Raw genomic sequence first — 12,451 nt, forward strand, 5'->3', positions numbered from 1 at the left:
GCTCTTCCAGCGGACCTGGGTTCAGTTCCCTAGTGAAAACCAACAGAAGAAAGCAAATAAGTAGTCAATAAATGGGTTAACCTGATCCCAGTACTTAGCAAGTCAACTTTTCGCTGCTGTTCTTGTCTTACTACCCAGCTCACACTCCAAGTGATTAACTTATAAAGTCAGCTCAGAAAAACACACACACACACACACACACACATGGGAGTTGGGGTGGTAGTGGGGAATCAGAGAACACCTGTCAAATCTGTAATCTTTCTTCAGACTTATAGAAATCAGAATGGAGAGTCTGATGACCTATGGACAGCATTAAGACCACATCAAAATATTATTTCGAGAATAGCCATGTGGTACCCACCTAGCTATGGTTAAAATTAGACTTCTCAGAAGTCACAAATAAGCCTTTGCATTTGTGACCCCTGACAAAGGGTTTTTATTACAGTGATGAAATGGTCTGATCAAAGAGGAATAAACTTGAAAAGGAAAGGGTTTATTCAGCTTGCACACCTACATCACTGTTCATCACCAAGAAAGTTAGGACAGGAACTCAAACAGGGCAGGAATCTAGATGCAGGAGCTGATGCAGAGGCCATAGTGGAGTGGTGCTTACTGACTTGCTCCCCATGGTTTTCTCAGCCTGCTTTCTTATAGAACCCAGGACCACCAGCCCGGGTGGCACCACTCAAAATGGGCTATGCCCATTGACTGCTAATTGAAAAAAAAAAAATGCCTTATAGATGGATCTAGTGATGGCATTTCCTCAACTGAGGTACCTTCCTTGCTGATGACTCTAGCTTGGGTTGAAGTTGACACACAAAACTAAGTATAGTTGGATTTGGAATAAAAGCCTTTTACCTTCCAACTTGCTGGCTTGTTGCTAACAATGGCTCTACCACTGCTTTATCTATTGAATTATTTGCTTTCCTGTGTGGCCCTGGAACAAGACCTGTTAGAGTTATGTGATGTGACAACCCACTGTTAAATGTTGGGTTTTTCAGATGTAATTATGGTTGCTAATCATTTGGCTTCAAAATAAAGAAATTAATCTTTTCAGTGCAAAACTACAGCTCTCACTTCAAAGGGAATAAGAAGAGAGTTTATTCTGGAGCCAAATATGTGTGCTATGACCCAGGATTCAGGTTGTCACAAAGGCCACATTCAACAGTTTCATGAAGACAACAGAGTTACAGAATAAAGAGAAGCCATTAGGGAAGACACTTGTCAAATATTTGGGGGATACTGCAGGTTGGCAATTTATAGTAAAGCAGAAAAATCTCTGCTATAGGCTCCAGACACCATCCAATGGCATTTGTTGCTTTTGGCTTGGTGGATTCCAGGGCTCTGTAAATATATTTCAAATAGTTTCACATGATAGTCCCAGAATGTGAGGTCAGACAGGAGGTCAGTGAACAACTATTAAGGCTGCTAAGCATACCCTCTAAGATTATTTGGTTCTGGATCTACAACATTCCAATTCTCTACGTCATAACATTCTAACTAACCAAGTAACCTTGTAGAACATTGAAACATGGGCATTTTGTTGTCTGTGGGGAAAAAAAATCTTGCCATGGCAGAAACCAGAAATCATTGAATATGCGAGAAATTCAATAATATTGGTTGCTGGTCTAAATTTAAAAAAAGAACTATGTGAAAAGGAGTTGGACAGTAATAAGAAGCAAGGAACCTCAAAACTGATGGCTTTCAAGACAATGGGGACTTGTGCCATATCGCACAGAGAAGAATGAGTGAGGAGGTGGGCTCTTCCTTGAGGCTCTAGAAAGGAATGGACATTGCTTTTGCATTGGTGGATACTTCACAATATTTTTAGCTTGTAGAAAATATAATATAATAAATTCACATTGACTGGACAGGGTGGCACATGCCTTTAGTCCCAGAACTCAGGAGGCAGAGGCAGCTCAATCTCTGAGTTCAAGGACAGGCTGGTTGGTCTACAGAGTGAGTTCCAGGACAACCAGGGATATACAGAGAACCCCTGTCTCAAAACAAATAAACAAACAAAAATAAAATAGTAAACAAATTTGTATTAAGTTAATAAAATGCTGTCATTTGTTATAACAAAGAAAACTGCTATACAGATGAGCCCAGAAAAAAAAAAAAAAAAAACTAAACTAAACACAGGTGTGCACATAAATTCATACAGACAATAAATGTTTATTTATAAATGATAGAAAGTAACTGAGGAATACACCAATTTCAATCTCTGGCATTCTGTGTATGCACATATATGTTTACATGCACCAGCATGCATGTATGCACATATGAGCATTCATGGAAAACTGTTTTTGTTTGTTGATTTGATTTTTCCAGACAGGGTTCCTTTGTGAAGTCCTGGCTGTCCTGAAAATCATTTTATCTCAAACTCCCAGAAGTCTGCCTGCATCTGTTTCCTGAGTGCTGGGAGTAAAGGCATATGCCACTATGCCCAGCTTACCAGGCTTTGAAATGATTGGATGGCAAAGTTTCCATTGAACAAATAGTATTATGTGACATAAAAATATATTATCCTTTTCTGTATGTTAGTAGAACATGTAAATATTATCCTTTAATTAGAAAGATAAAAGTTTGCATATGTAGCTGAAGATATCAGTGTATGGCATCAATGTGAGAAGAGGCCTTTGGTCCAGGGAGGTAACATTTTCCCAGTGTAGGGGAGTGCCAAGGAAATGGGGTGAAGAGAGTGATTAGGAGGGAGAGCACCGTCATGAAGGCAAATGGAGGGGGAGGGAGAATGGGAGTGGTTCAGGGGAGAAGGGATTACATCTCAAATGTAAATACAGAGTATCTAAGAAAAAAAAGAAAAAAGGTCATATTTGTTTTGTGATGATGAAAGAATTTGCATTAGCAGGAGTAACTCCAACCAGATATAGTATCGTTAAACAAATTTAAAATTTTGAAGTAAAAAAAAAAAATCATGCATAAACTCTTAAATTCACTGAGGGGGTTGTAAGACTTGCTCTGCTCAAAAAAGTTTTCCCAGTGAAACAAGATTTATCTTTCTATCAAAAGCTTTCTGTGTTTTTTTTTTTTTTTTTTTTTTTTTTTTGTAGTATCTTTATACATCTATAACAAGACTTTGTCTCTCATTTTGTTACATAAATTCAATAATTTGGACCAATGAAGGTTTGTGTGCATGTATGATGGAGATCTGATCAAGATTATATTGCCTGGTGACTCATAGCTTTCTTAGTTTGTGTACGTACCCTATACGATAGATATGTGCTCCAAAATCCCCTAACAATGTGTGCCACAGAGCATGTCCTGCCTTTAGTAATACAAGACCTACAGTTGAATGGCAGCAAGCAGTATGAGGTGTGTTTGAAATATACAATCTATCCATCTGAGAGCCTCAACCCTGTGCCACACACACACACACACACACACACACACACACACACACACACACACACATCTCCCTGCTAATTTTTTCCTTTTTATTTGGGTAGGAGGTTCCATTAGTTGTAACTGAATGCGTTTTTCTAATTGGAATCCAGGAAAAACAACCTTAAAATGGTATCTTTGGTATGGATTTTAAGTGAAATATTCTTTAGATGTATTGTCTTAAAGCAACAATTAAATTTCTGATTATATTCTGAGAAAAATCACAAAACTTTGGTTTCATAACTTTAACACTACTTTCACTAAAAATATGAATACTCCACACTCTGAAAAGTGTAAGGACAAAATCTGTTTTTATGAACATTTGTGGGGTTGTGATGGCTCAGCTGTTAAGAGTACTTGCTGCTTGGGCTGGAGAGATGGCTCAGTGCTTAAGAGCATTGACTGCTCTTCCAGAGGTCCTAAGTTCAAATCCCAGCAACCACATGGTGGCTCACAACCATCTGTAATGCAATCTGATGCTCTCTTCTGGTGTGTCTGAAGACAGCTACTTATATATAATACTTATTATATATAGTGCTTATATATAATAATGATAATTTTAAAACTGTGTACTTGCTGCTCTTGCAGAGGACCTGGGTTCAGAGGCCTCCTTGAGTACCAGGCACACACAAGCTGCACATGCATGCACTCAGACTAACTAAACACTTAAATATATAAAATGAAACCTTAATTTTTATAAGAATACTTGTGTTTTCCTTATTTATGTACATTCCAATTATAATAGAGCTCCATTAGACTTTAAGAGACTTGGAGCTGAAGAGATGACTTAGTGGTTAAGAGCACATACTGCTCTTGCACAGGACCAGAATCCAGCTCTCAGCACCCACATCAGGCAGTTTATAGCTGCTTGTAAGACCAGATCCAGAGGATTGGATAGCTCTGCTGGCCTTCACAGATGCCTGTATTCATAGTATAACAGGGCCCCAGACCTTAGGACAACTGACTTAATACACTTCTATGGTGGAAGTACCATTTAGGCTAGAAAACTCAACACATAGACAGCCTTGTGTGCCAAAACTAAAACAAAGGCCTAATCCATCAAAGTCCATATTTATGGGAAGTCTCTAACCTTCCTTTTCACCTTCTGTAGTTCTGCTTCTGGATAGCTGTCCTTGTTAAGTGAAGTGTGTCAACCCAGAACATGTTTTTGTGTTTAAGAGCTCACCCTGAGAAACGTTCAGGGCTATGCTGGGATCCCTGAGAAACGTTCAGGGCTATGCTGGGATCCCAAACACCCAGTGTAGTCACTGGCCAGCTAATGAAGACCTTCAGTTGGCTAAAACCCATGTTCAAGTAGTTTTCTCTAGTGAATATGCTACAATAATATGCACACACACACACACACACACACACAGAGAGAGAGAGAGAGAGAGAGAGAGAGAGAGAGAGAGAAATATGCACCAATCTTTAAAAATGTTTAAGAGACCTTATAAAAGAATATAAAATCTTTATTCTAACAACCAAGCAGATCCTATAGGGGCCTAGAGTGACTGAACTGACAATCAGGAAATCTGTATGGGTCAGACCTAGGTTCTCTGCATATATGTTATGATTGTGTAGCTTGGCGTTCTTGTGGGACAGTGGGAAGTAGGTGCTGTCTTTTGCTCTTGCCTGCTTTTGAGATACTTGTTCTCCTACTGGACTGCTTCATTCAGCTATAGATGTGCCTAGTCTTATCGAAACTTGATATGCCATGCTTGATTGGCATCCCTGGGAGACCTGCCTGGGAGAGATGAAGGGAATCAAGAAGAGTGGATCTGGAGGACAGAGAAGGTGGAGGAGGGGCTGGGAGAAGACAGAGGGGAAACTGTAGTCAGAATGTGAAAGAATTCAGAAAGTTAAAAAATGAAAAAGCCTTATTCTGTTAATATGTTTAACTAAAGATTTTCAAATTCAAAACCAATCCTGCATTTCTGAAATAAGCCGTTTGAACTTAATGTGATACATTTTATATACTAAAATACTTATGTATATGACATATTAAGGATTTTTTTACATCTGTAACCATAAAGACTTTTTAGTTCTGTCATTGTCTGAATTTATTGTCGTTTACTTTGGTATTCAGGTTTGTTGACACAAATCTAGATATATGTGGAAAGAAGAAATCTTAACTGAAAAAATGATTTCATGAAATTGGCCTGGTAGAGCCCTTCTGGGTGGCATCTCTCTAAGCTGGTTGTCCTGGGGTGTAGAAGAAAAGCTGAGCTAATCACAGTGAGAAAGCTAGTAAGCCTCCATGGTCTCTGCTTCAGTTCCATTTTCCAGCTTCCTGCCTTGAGCTCCTGTCCTAATTTCCTCAGTGATGTAAAGACCTGAGAGTTGTGAGATGAAGCCTCCTCCCAAAGCTGCTTCTAGACATGGTGTTTCATCACAGGAATAGGAACCCAAAGACAGCTGGTTTAATAAAACCAGTAGGAAGTTAGCTCCTCTCCTTAAGAGCTTTTGTAAACTTGCCATTATTTCGTAAAAATGGCATTATTTCTAAGTATTTAATAGAATTCACCTAAGAAGTCATCTGGTCCTGCATTTTCTTTGTAGGAATATTTTCTGTAATTAGCCCAATTTCCTTAGTAGGTACAGAGCCCAATTTCCTTAGTAGGTGCAGAGCCAAATTTCCTTAGTAGGTGCAGAGCCATGATAGGTAGCTTGTAAAAGTGATCTGGCTGACAAACTCTCAGGTCCCAATTTAGTCCAGACTCCCTGATAAGAGCCAGAATTCCTCAAGGATTTCCTCTGCTCGACAGTGACACGGAGAGATTGTCTCAGTAAGAGGGCACTAGAGGAACCTCAGGACAGGCTTTCCTGAAGCCACATAGCAGGTCAGTGATGTTAACATGAGGATACTTTTGTTTGCTCTATGGTTCTTCTTGCCACTTAGATGAGTCAATCTCAGCCAGCCTCCTACCATATGTCCCACAAAGGCCCATCTGGCAAGGAACCAACAGACTGGTCCCCAACTAACTATCTGAGACCTTCATTCCAAAGCACATAAGGAAATGATGCTCAGTATCATTGGAGTGAACTTGGAAGCTTATCCCTCCCCACTGGAGTAGTGAGATGATGGCAATGCCAATTAACTTCTGGATTACACTTTCTGAAGAGACTAAGGACCACTTTACGTCACACTCAACATCCTGACATACAGAACCTGTAAGATAGTGCTATTGTGTTATTGTGTGGGTGGTAATTTATGTAACAGTAGAAAACCAATACAGGAAAATGCCATTTTTCTTTATCATCATGTATTAATTCTCACAAACTCAATTTTTAAAAATTTTAGTCTTTGTGTGTGTATAGGTGTTTTGCCTGCATGTATGTCCGTGCACCATGAGTGCCTCCTGCCTATGGAGGTTAGAAGACATCAGATCCCTTGGAGCTGGAATTAAGATAATTGTAAGCTGTCATGTGAGGGCTGCAAAATTAAATCCAGATCTTCTGAGGGAGCAACCTGTGCTCTACACACTGAACAATCTCACCAGTCCTGGCAAACTGAATTTTTAAGGAATTCATCTAAGCTGAGCTTCAGTGTACAAATCATCTTCTTCAGAGTAGACGAGAATACCAGCTTATTTGCTCAATATTTCAGAAATAAAACTACATCCACACAAAAGCATTTATATAAATGTTCATAGCAGTTTTATTTGTAATAGTAAAAAAATTTCAAACAACTTAAATGCCTTTTAATGGATGATGGGTAAATAAACCACCGTATATCTATACCATGGTATACTACTCAGAAAATAAAGAAACAAACTATTAATACATGCAACAACTTGAATGGAGGTCAAGGTACTTGAGCTGAATTGGGGGGGGGCAATTTCAAAAGGTTACAAATAGTACAATTTCATTTATTATAGCACTGTCACCATGACAAAATCACAAAGATGGAGAACAGGGTTCAGAGTATGGGAAGAAAAACAATGTGAATCTAAAAGGCTAAAAGAATGAATGAGAAAAAAGAGTTATCTTAGCAATGGCCTTCCCATAAATTTACACTTGAGAAAATTGCACAAGAACCACCTGTGCCCCCACTGCTTGAGTAGCATACACCGGTGAATACATGAAAAACTGGGGATGTGTAAATAAGGTGTATGGACTGCATGTATCAGCTTTCTGGTTCTGACATTGTACTAGTTATGTAAGATACTAACCAGCATGGGACAAACTATGTAAAGGCTTTATGGCAATGTCTGTACTTTCTGTAACTTCCTCTGAATCTGTAACTACTTAAAAATACAGAGTTAAAAAAATACTTCTATCAATCTTCATTCTCTTGGACTCAGGTATCTATTTTAAAATAAACTATACCTTTCCTTACATTCCATCTGATCCTCCTGAGGTTGGGTTTTGAGAAAAGACCTGAAGACTGACCTGATCATATGGGTAGCCGAGCTACTCTGTTAAGTATATTTTATTATCTATTTATAGACAGAATTTCTCTGTGAAGCTCTGGCGTACAGAAACTTGATTTGTAGATCAGGCTGGCCTCCAACTCAGAGATCCAACTGTCTCTGCCTCCCAAGTGCAGGTACTAAAGATGTGTGCCACCACTGTCCTGCTAAGCATATAATTATTTCAGGTATTAACCATAAATCTCCCTGAAATTTCATTTCTTTTATGACACTTCCTTTTCTTGATGTAGAAGGGCACACACACACACACACACACACACACACACACACACACACACACACACAGAGAGAGAGAGAGACACGTACCTTTGACACTTAGGAAACCGTAATTTCGTGGCCAACCTGAGCTACCCAAGACCTACCCTTATAACTCCCATCTTTTGCCTGGATCTCTTCATGGCTTTTCTTCCTTCTTGTTATACTCTGAAGTCACTCTGTAGCTTATTCAAGACTGCATTAATAATTATGTCTGTGTTTAGCTTGAAATCTTTAAACAAGTTTCAATCCCCAATAATGTATAGATGTCTAATGTTTGTTTTTGTACATCAAATTTGTCAGTTGTTCTCCCCCATCCTCCACCCCTACTTGGTCATGTAGTGAACACTTCTTACCTACAGTGTTCACCTGGCCTCCTTATTGCTGTGTCTCCAGCTACATCTTTTACACCACTCACTACCAAAGATCCTTTCTAAAATCTTAAAATCACTCAGCTTATATAACTTCCATGGTATTCAACGTCCATCTACCTCTTCTAGCAGTGTGAACTTGGGCGAATTCTCAAAAGTATTTGCATCCCTTTTCTTATCTGGAAAAGGTGACAACTATCTACAATATAAGTCTCAGAATTGCCTGTTTATAGTAAGTGAAGCGCCATCTCATAATCACACTTTCTACTTGTTAAAATGATTCTACTAGCATTACTATTACCTTTTTGAGAGACAGAAAGACAGAACTCTGACTCTATTACTTTCTGATTTCAGCAAATTAAAATACAAAATAGGTGTAAAGATCAAGTGGATCAGAAAGGTTATCTACTACTGGTAAAAAGGTTATACAGGATTTAGAGTCTAGCCAGAGATTGTCTCACAGAGAAGCATCTCCTCTTACTCAACAAAACTACAACTAGCTCCTTTGTATGTAGCTCTTGGAGCTATTCAACCTGGTCTTTCCCATTTCTTCTACACTATGAGAATCCAGGGAAAGGACTCATTTCATTGATCTATAGTCTTAAAGACCAGCACAGTCAGGGACTTAAGATACATCAGCTGAGTGAATAAATAAGGTTACTCTGCCCCCCCCCCCCCAAAAAAAGGTGCTGAGATTTAGGGCATCTTTAAAAATTTTCTGAAGACAGAATGACTTTGTGCTATTTATGTCCTTTATGTCCTATCTGTCCCAAAGACTGTTAAGTTCAGTATTGTCTATTTTATACCATCTCCCATTTAGAAAGTGCTCTATATTGAATAAAATGTCAGACAGAATTTAGAAATATTTCAACTTCCTTGGGTCTATTTACTTCCCAATGATATACCAACGAAGAAGGTGATCAATTAAGTCCCTACTTAAGGAGTGTCTTTCCAGCTTTATTAAGATATATCAAGAAAATCAAGACAACTAAAACATACCATAAACTTAACATTGACACTAAGCAAACAACTTTTAAGGTGGACAAATAATTTTATTTTGTGCATGCAAATACATGTCAAGTACTGCAAACTTTTTCCATCAATTTTCTCTCAAACACTGAAAATCATGATGCTCTATTTTGTGAACAGCCAAAGCTAATATCTCTTCACTTCAGTGCTACAGCAAACACACAGAATTCACTCTTCGCTATTCGCTATCATCACAGCCCTCATTGTTCCACCTCTGCCCTCCCCCCATATACAGGCCTTATAAGTCCTAGCCTCCCCATTTAATCCTATTCCTATAGCACAAAGGGAAACATTACAATTTGGAAATTCAAATTGAAATAAATGGAATAGAATTTATTCCCATATATATTCCCCATTTCATTGTACAGAATTATTTTATAGTTTTAAATAGAAGCTGAGTATATGCCTTAAAAATGAGCATTAAATCCATCTTAGAGATGGTGCCTGCTTTTTACATGATGGGTGTACACCATCTTTAATTTCATTTACATTTCAATCGAACAATAGATTTGCAAAGAAAATGTCTAATACAGACGTAAAAATATTCACACTAAGCTTCACAATCGGTTGTACAATTGACAAACAGGCCCTCTTTTCCCAAACTTTCCAGCTAAGCAAATTTATAAAATGTAATCAATGCAACAAGAAAAACATTTCTCTTTCACTTCCAGGGAAAAGAATTTGCAATAAACAGTATAAATGCAGACGGCAGTTGCTGCAAGCTAACCACGATACTCCCAAGTGGCTGTACAGTGGGTATGTGCAGTACAAATAAAAGCCACGTGTTGTATCACAACTACAGTATAATTGTTTGCCCAGCTAAGAGAATGCATGCACTTCCATGCCTTGGGTTATAAAGTGAGGCCTAATTCTTGACAGGTTGATGGAATATGTGCAAATGACCTTGGCTCTTGGCAGTACTAAGTGCAGCCAGTGTCTGTTTTCCACTGGTTTGGGGGGATATTTTTAAATTTTTATGTAAGAGAAAAAAAATTGCCAGTTTCACACTTGGGGGAATAATTCCCCTTAGAGTAAAAATAAGTCTCCACTCAAATGTGGGGTGTTCTGATCTGTGGTTTGACTCCTTGTACTCCCTTGCCAGCAAAGGGATACAAAGAAATAGCTAGTGTAAAGGAGTTACTAGCAAACTTAATCTCTAGAAAACGGGATACTCCTTGAGCATGTTCATTTGTGTTCTGCTTGCAGAAGGGGCCCTTCAGTAGAAGGAGTTACAGTGAGTGATCCCATGGGCACTCTTCATTCACTAAAACACAGGAACAGTTCTAAGACACTAATACATAGCTGCAGTGCAACTTTTCTCCTTAATGATTAGTTACCAATACTGGTGACAATCTGCTTAGGAAATGACTCAAAGATGCAAGGGAAGAAATACTCAGATCCAGGCTGATATTACATAATGAATCTGATAGTTACAAGTTCTATCCCCAGCTAAAAAGATAACAAGGGCTTTATTACATCTAAAATTTAAAAGTAGAGTAGATGATCTTTAAACAATTTTTTTCAAATAGTTAAATGAGCCCACACACACATCCTACAAATCACTGCATTCTGCAATCTTCTGTATTTAAAATCAGGATGGACTTTGTTAAGTTAGCATTAACTTGAAATCTGGGTCAAAGTGACAAGGATCCATACCAATGGGAAATTTTTAGGGGTTTGTTTTGTTTTGTTTTGAATGAAGTTTCATGGAATTCTCTTACTAGAGTAAGTAGCTATGAAAGCAGAGAATCAGTGCCACTGACCTTAAGAGCTACCTTTTCTTGAAAATTACAATGTACAACTGTTCCCACATACACTGACATGATGCATGGCACTGAAATAAGTCATAGTGGCAAAGGCAAGAGAATATGATTTGTGCAGGTACCAACTAGAAGGAATATACAAAGAACTCTTAGAATTCATAAAATAAATGGAGCCCACACAAAACTACCAATATTATATTCACAGCATCTGAATGCAGCACTCAGACTAGGAATTGGGACTCAGAAAACTAGCAAGGGAAAAAAAATAAGGAAACCTACTCCATTTCCCTGTTTTTGCAGACTTCAAACTACTTTTTCCTGATTAGACAACACAAGCAGTTTAGATACCAAGATTACAGAGTTTTTCTTCTATGCCGTTGTAGCCTCTGATCTCAAATGTTTTCATCATGTCATCCTAATAAAGGGTCAAAGCGTTGCTTGCCCCAATTAAAAAGCTACATTCTAGGTCTGTTTGTACTATTTCCTCTGTGACATCAGCAGGTACCATTTTGAAGAAAGGTCAGATGAACTGTTCTTTCTTCGTAAGAGGCAGAGATCCAATAGCCTTCTTTCAAATTAAACCCACTAAAAAGACAGTAGGTTGTCACCACATAAAAGATGCAATACAGAATAATGTGAACACAGAAACAATTCCTATGTTGTTAGTGAGAAAGAGTAAACATTTAAGAAGTTATTGTTTTATGGGATCATCTGCTGCAAGACAAACACTATTTTACTATGAATGTTTGAGACACACCAGTAAGGTTGGCAGGTGTACACATACACTGATGAAATGTAGTTTACTGAACAAGTAGGCAAACACCTAAGCATCCCAACCCCTCCAGCAGAGCACAACCACGTTTCAAAATTTCAACTTTAAAATTAAAAAGATAAGGTTAAATACACAAGATCAATTTATGTAGTATATAATCACCCTCAGAAAGTGCTGAAGATGTTCGTGTAGTTCTGTTGCACAGAGGGTTCTTTCCCTGAGGGCACATAAGGAGCTCTCAACTGTTAATAGGTCTCTATTTTGTAACAAAATAGCAATTTTAAAATTGTAAAAAAAAATACATTACCTTCAACATGGAAGATCTCACTATTAAATATCCTTGAAATAGACAGACTGGTTTACATAACCTTTTTGGAATTACAAACAGAAAAAAAAAAAAAAAAAGAAAAAGAAAGAAAGAAAGGC

The sequence above is a fragment of the Micromys minutus genome (genome assembly GCF_963924665.1).
Source record: "Micromys minutus genome assembly, chromosome: 13".
NCBI classification, from domain to species: Eukaryota; Metazoa; Chordata; class Mammalia; order Rodentia; family Muridae; genus Micromys; species Micromys minutus.